Source organism: Mastacembelus armatus, chromosome 10 (assembly GCF_900324485.2).
Source record: "Mastacembelus armatus chromosome 10, fMasArm1.2, whole genome shotgun sequence".
In the NCBI taxonomy this organism is placed as follows: Eukaryota; Metazoa; Chordata; class Actinopteri; order Synbranchiformes; family Mastacembelidae; genus Mastacembelus; species Mastacembelus armatus.
The window spans coordinates 18687123-18694594 of NC_046642.1; the positions used below are offsets into that span (position 1 = coordinate 18687123).

Consider the following 7472-nt stretch of genomic DNA (forward strand, 5'->3'; position numbering starts at 1 on the left):
TGCTGTGCATTTATAAAGGAAACAAGGAGAGGCAAGTGCTTTGTGCATGTGTGTGTATTATAATGTGGATAGTGAGCATTAGCATTTATGACGTCAAGGTATTTCTAACGTAGGTGCTACACTTGGAGCAACACTTTGAAAATGAATTAGACTGGAGACTCAAATGACCCTCAAACCTTCACCATGTAGCTGAGGGAAGCTTTATTGTAACCGGCCAACTCTCAATTTGTTATAACCAGAAAGTGAATCATTGAGTTCAGTTTAACAATTTTAATGGGAGGATGTCCCTGAAATTACTCAAATCATTTATCATCATCAGCTCTGCTGCCCACCACTCCCTTGATAAAAGAAAATGAGGTAGCCTACTTATCGTTTTATGGAGCGATTTGAAATGACTAAACACACTGAATTTGTTGCTTTTCATTTCTCTTTCCTGTTTTTCTTCCACATTGTCTGTCTTCGTTGCTTTGTCTCGTTTTCTAAAACAAAGCCGAGCTGTTTCTTAGAGGTTCCTCCAAAAGGCACTTGGTCCTGTTGTTGAGAGATCTGCTCCTGCTTTGGATGCACTGGCTCAGGCTGAGCGGAGGCTGCTGGGAGTGATGAATCATGGAGGACAGGCCTCAGGCTGACACTGTCAAGACAGGAGACACTAAACTGGGTTCAAAAACCACAAAGTCAGTGGAGTCCATGCCCAAGAGAGGAAGGAGGGGAATGATGGTAATAATGATACCTCTTCATAAATTTAACTTAATTCATTTCATGTTTTGTTTTTGTGTTAAAACTGACAGCAGAGTGGAGAAACCTAAACAATGTGTTATGAGCAGAGGTTTCTGTTTCCTGTTTGTCTTTTATTTTGGTGTCTTAGTTCCTCTTGTCCCCAGGTTAGTCACATGTAGCTTTATTGGTTAGTTAAATTGTTTTCACCTGTGTTAATTAGTCTTGGTTTTGTCCATATGTACTTCCTGTGTTTCTCTTGTTATCTGTCGGGGCATTGCACGGTGTACTTGTGCTTAATGTTTGTTTGCTTGATTGAAGAGAGGGATTAGTTTTGTGTCCGTTACTCCGAGTGGCGTTTCTGGTTTTGCCTGCCCGCCGAGTGGCGGAGAATTCCCTGTGTTTGTTTGTGCCTGTACCCTGGAAAAATAAACCTGAAAAATAAATGCACTTGGGTCCTACCTCTCCTCCTTTATCACCACACCATCCAGTTCATAACACAATGTTTAAGTCCAAGCTAAAAACTTTTCTTTTTAGCTCTGCAAATGATAACTGAAAGCCTTTTATCTGCACTCATTCTCTTTTAATTTGATTTAATTTTAATTCTTGCCTATGTACTTTTAACTTGCCTTTTATTTCTGTAAAGAACTTTGAATCACTCTGTGGATGAACTGTGCTGTACAAATAAACTTGCCTTGCCTTGCCAAAAAGGATGAATTAAATCAATATATGTTCTGCTTAATAAATGTTTTTCAGAATAGATTATGTGTGTCACATATTGGAATTAAAACCCAAACAATTAATTATCTCATGTCATTTGCTAAAATTTAAAGAACATTAAGACCCAAAGAAAACAAGGGTTAATAAAAGGTTTAAAGTGTCTGTAAATGCACAACTGTAGATTTACATGCTGTCAGTACCTGTGGCAAGTGTGAGATTGTATTATATGTGTATCTCTCTCACCTGATGTGTATGAAGCGGCGTCCTTGTTCTGTCCATGGTAGCCTCCTGATGCAGGGTGTGTCTGCTGTAGGCTGCTTGTCTGCTTGAATGTCAGTATACATATGAACTCAGAAGTGAGAAGATCAATTGTTCATACCTGCAGATGTGCACACTCTACTTTTACAATATCAAATGGTGCCACAATGAGTGATTAGGTCAAAACAGGTTTGTTTAAAAAAATAAGAGGTATATAAACCAAAGCTGTGAATTTACCTAGTTGTCCAAGTTTTGAAAGTTTCTGGAGAGGATACGTCTAATGCTGTCCATCTCCTCTGGTAAGAGAGGACGGCTGTGAGAGCGAGGTTCCACTCTAAAACAAGCTGTGAATATTCACAACCATTTAGCCAAAAACTGTGTTGTAAAGCCTGCAGTGTTTGATCTGTTGCAGTGGCATAATTAGAGTAAGTGAAAATACCCTTCAGCTTTTGACTTTAAAACACATGTAAATCTTGCTGTAAAGTGGTTCTCACAAAGATGTTGTGTTGAACCAAATGTGATGAACATTGCTTTAAAATTTTAATTAGCACAGATAACCACGTACATCAAGAAACTTTACTCTTATGACCCTTATGAGATTACTTGAGTGAAGACCTGAGAGACGTTGACATAAAGTAAATATGTGTTTTCTCACAGTGGTGGTGTCTCTTCATTTCCCCTCTGCGCCCTTCTCTCCAGCTCCTGGTACACTCTGAGGATGCTGGAGCGAGCCTGGTGATCCAGAAAACAACAGAGGTACTTCTGGTTCAACTGTTCAAACCTCACACACACAAAATTTAAAAACACAATACATTTTCCATTTTACTTTGAAAATGCCCAGAACCTTTTGTATAAGGTGTTTTCTGCCATCTACTGGCCATTTTTGGTAAAAGTAAAATAATAAATAATAAATAATAAAACTCACTTGTCTTTCCAATCATATCCTCTGTTCCTGCCAGCAGGTGATCAATGAGCTAAAAGAGAAGAGAGACATTGGTCATATACATGTTTTGAATGTAAAGAAATTTTTTCATGTTTTGTGTTTCCAAATGTGATGTGATTTAGTATTGTATACCCCAAAGTCCATCTCTGTGTGTTGTATGTCTAAACTCACTGTATACACTGTGTAATGAAGTATATTCAAATTCAAATATGATGACCCTCTAAAGCTAAATGTTTTATTAAATCTACAGAATATATTCTTGTTGATTAGTTATAGCATGTTGAAACTGGTAACAAATGTGTTTTCAGAAAGTGTATTCCATCAAGTGAATAATTTAAACATTTTGGTGACCATCACCCAACAGGTATGCAGTAATTTTACCTGTTATTTGCCACACTGCAGTACTGGTTTGACTAATTACAGAGGCGACGCTTAGCTGTGACTGCTGTAATCTCTCACCCTGCTGTGGATCTCCTCACTGACAGTAGGCAGAGCTCTTTTCTTCCGCTTCACATCCAGGAGCTCTACCAGAGGTTTCATTGTCATTCCCTGGACAAAACCAAACCCAGTAAATATAAGTAAAAAATAACCTATTAAAACAAACACCTGCAGTGCAAATAGACAAAAAAATTCACATGATATCATTATCCTACCTGTGCAAAAACGGTGAAGAGGATGACCACAATGGTTGTTGTGATGAAGAGTCTTTTCTTTGGGAAATCATCAATGAGGAAGACCAGAGGAAAGCAGATTGCTCCTCTTAGGCCACAGTAGGCAATGATGAACTGATCTCTGAAGGTCACAGCATTCCTCCACAGCAGTCAGCAACAGAATGCCTTGAATAAAGTAAGAAAATACAGTGGACTGTCCTTGGTACACAGATAGATATGTGTATATTATTCAACATGTCTAAAGTGCAGGAGTGGTTTTTAAAGCTACCTGAAGCCCTCCAGACCAGACAGAGGAGCAGCGTGGCTCAGACAAAAGGCCAGCTCCACATGTGGACCTCCTGAATGGTGGATACACCCAGAAAGTTGAAAATTAAGGTTTCACTCACACTGCTCCACATCCTCAGGAAGTACTGGATGCTGATGTTGCTATGCTCTGACACAGTGGCCTCCACATATTGTTTCATGGTGACAGCACAGGTCACAATGCTAGAGGTAGATGAAAAAACAACAACTATAGGAACAATTTCAACCAAGCAAAACATAAAAAATAAAGGTCTTTGAGTTTAAGCTGATACCAAGCAGCACTCACGCCATGATACCAGAGAGGTGAAGCATCTCTGAGGTCAGGTAGGACAAATAGGAATAGAGGAAGACGAAGAGTGGGGCTATCACCTGGGCTCTGCAGGTGAATCATGAGGTTAGGGCTGCCACCAGGTCAAAAGAAAAGCCCTACACACAGGCCGCCGAGGCCTACCAGCACCACCCTGCACGCCCCCAGCAATACAACCACCCCCAATACTGAGGGCAATCGTAGGAAAGACTCAAACAGCCTGTAAAGCACCTGAGAGGAAGAGAAGACTGTTATGCATAAAACTATTGTTATCAGACCTTGTGACTGGACACATAAATCACCCCTCCCTCTCACCACAGTAACTGTGTCACTGAGCAGTGACTGTCCAAACACCAAGATATGAAACTGTTCATTAACATGCATCTCCTGGAAGACAGAGAGCACAGCCACTGGGTCGACAGCAGCTATCAGAGAGCCAAAGAGCAGGCAATGGAGCAGAGATACATCTCCCAGGGAGCTCGGGGTTAGCAGACACACACCATACAGAGACAGGCCGATGCCCAGCACGTTCCATAAGGTTCCCAGCACAGCATACCTAAAGGTCCTCAAGTTAACACCAGATATGCCAGATGTTCCCAATATAACTCTGACATTTCACCTTTACCACAGACCTACACAGCCAACAGCTTTGTGAGACTGCACTTGCTAATAACAGTATGCCATCATACTTACAATAACAATATTAACATGATGGCATTTACCAAATATGTTAATCATGTTTAACATTGTAGTTTAGGCTCTTAGCATGCTAGCATTTACTTATTCGCATCGAATTAAAAGTGAAGCACCATCAATATCAAAAGTAATTATTCTTTGGCAGTCCTAAATCACAAACATTTGCATTTACAATACAATAATACATCCAGTAGTTGCTGTGATAGCTCATTCTGGACCAATTAAGTGGTGGACTGACATGTAATGTTACCATCCATAGCTCCAAACTAGAAAGACTAAAAGTATTGACACTGGGAGCTTTAAACAGATGAATTATAGTTCCCCTTTGCCAGAGTATTTATTTTATCTGCTTGTTTCAGACATGAAATGATGCCATTAAGGTTAGCCAAACATTATGTTGTGTCTTTTTGTATAACTTGTATTTCAGTCTAAATATTTGGTAGATGAAAAATCCTAATAATCCCAAATTAAACACACAGAAAAAATAAGACATTTACAATGCACCAACCAAAGAATGGTACCAAGGTTCTCAAAGAACAGCCTCCCTGGCAAAAAGTATCCTACATCCAGGACTATAGGTGGGAGCAGAAAGAGGAAGAAAGCATCAGCACTGAGAGTTGGGGGAGCAGAGTGACGAACACCATAGATCACACCTCCAACCAGGAGGTCCACCATGATGAGGAGACAACTCTCTGGGACGACTGCTGGGACACGACCTGACCAGGGGAAACTATGGTATCTATTGAGTGTTTAATTTTGTAATAATGACATCAAACTATTCATGTATGGGCACACACTGAAAACCTTCAGGGCCATCAGCAAATCCACAGACAGGCTTCCATCTCTGCTGTTTAAGCCCTGTGAGGGGGGCAGGCTGTGGGACTGAGGGAGCTCAGCAGGGAGGGTCAGGCCCAGACATCCCAGGGCAGAGAGAAACAGCAAGAGAGTCCATGGTGCACCCATCACCCTGGAGCCATGCTGGGACAAGGGGAGAGACAGAGAGGGAGAGATAAATGGACAGAGGTTATGGAGGGGGGGGGGCGAGCAGACACACACACACACACACACACACACATACACACACACTAAACAACCTGATCACAATGAAATCAGCCACTAATGTGCACAGGAATCCCTGAGCTAGCAATGATGTTCAACCAGCAGAACAGCAGAATTCAATACACATATGCACACACACACACAGACATTTGATGGTTACGCTTATATCAGTAAATTGTGAATCTTTATTTCTATTTTTCTATTTTTTTAATGCTATGAGACATTAGAAAGGCTGTAGGGCAGTAACTCCTTTTCAAATATTGTCCTCATACAGTGGCAGCAGTGCTAAAATTATTAAAAACTGTGGGTTGTTGTGCCTTATTTGATATTTGATTTTCATTCTTAATAACAGATCACAAAAGAATTTCTAATTAGTGACCAAGAAATCTGTTTTGAATTGAGAAATACAATAACATAAAATGACCTCACTTGAAAATAAACAGTAATAAATGTTTTCAATTGTTTTCAACTGTTTGCAAAAATTCTATAAAATTACATATATTATCTTTAGCAATCTAAGCTCTCAGTTTAATAAATATTACGTTGTTAATGACAAATTACAAGTTATTTATTTTTTTCTTAAAAATTACTGCACAAAGATTGTTAAAAGAGGATCAGATGACTGGCAGCTACAGCTGTCAAATGAAAACTCTAAACTTAAAGTAAAATAGGCTATTTTTGTCCTATTTTTTCATGAAATGTTTTGCGGAGATACACTGTTTAAAAAAAACATATATATATATATATACTTTTACAACATGCCCAGTGTGGCTTTCCCAGCATGCACTGTTTGAGAGTAGAACTTCTGCAGGCTATTTTTTTTTTGTAGTTTGAAGAACCATGAGAGGACCAACACAGACCATGATAGTATAATTTCTTGAGAAATAATATGAATATACACAAATTGACATGTTTTAAAAGGTAAATTAATGTTTTTATACGTGAGCATCTATTTTAGCATTAAAAAACATACCTAAATAGAAAATACGAGTTGAAATCACCAACTTTACTTTATATAATCTAAAACTTAAGGTATACTACTGTGCAGAAACTGTGGGCACTAAAAATACACAGGGAATGTTTTTAATATAAAAAAAAATAAATTGTGTTTTCATTTATAAATTAACTTCATACCAAATGCAGTGAATGGAACCAAACCTAAATCTAATCAGTATTTACAGCTCTCTCCTTTGCCCTTAAACAAACAGCAGTTCTCTCTGGTTTGACCCACACAGTTTCTTTGCAGCACCTTGGAGAAACTGCTGCAGTTCTTCTATAGATTCAGGCTGTCCCAGTGTCTTCTGGCTCTTCATATGATCCTAGACTGACTCCACACTGCTGAGATCAGGGCTCTATGGGGGTCAGACCGTCTGCTGCAGGACTCCTGGTTCTTCTTGCCCCTGAAAATAGTTCTTCATGAACTCTAGTGGATTTTTTTATGGGCTGGATGTCCTGCACAATGGGCTGCACAATGAACCTGGGATCAGTCTGACACCTGATGGTGTTATGTGATGAAAATATAAAACATCTAAAGTGCCTAAATTGTTGTTATTATAATATAATTAATAATAATATGTGGGGCAATATTTTTCCTTCCAATGTTTTTTTTTTTTTTTATTAAATATTCATTTTCAGTATACTTCCAGTTAGTTTCATAGCTAATGACTAGTATCAGAATAAGTTTATTTTTATGGGTCATTTACACAAAAATATGTTTTTATGTTCAAGCTTTTGTGACAGTTTTCAAAAATTTCAAACACTTGCCATGTGAACATATTTGTTCGTGTCACTTACAATCTGT

General features: G+C 38.9%; 1 pseudogene; it reads right to left on the reverse strand.

Moving 5' to 3' along the window:
* Nucleotides 1-604: 604 nt before the first annotated feature.
* LOC113144791 (sodium/hydrogen exchanger 2-like) lies at nt 605-5589 on the reverse strand (annotated as a pseudogene).
* Between the last annotated feature and the right edge of the window lie 1883 nt (nt 5590-7472).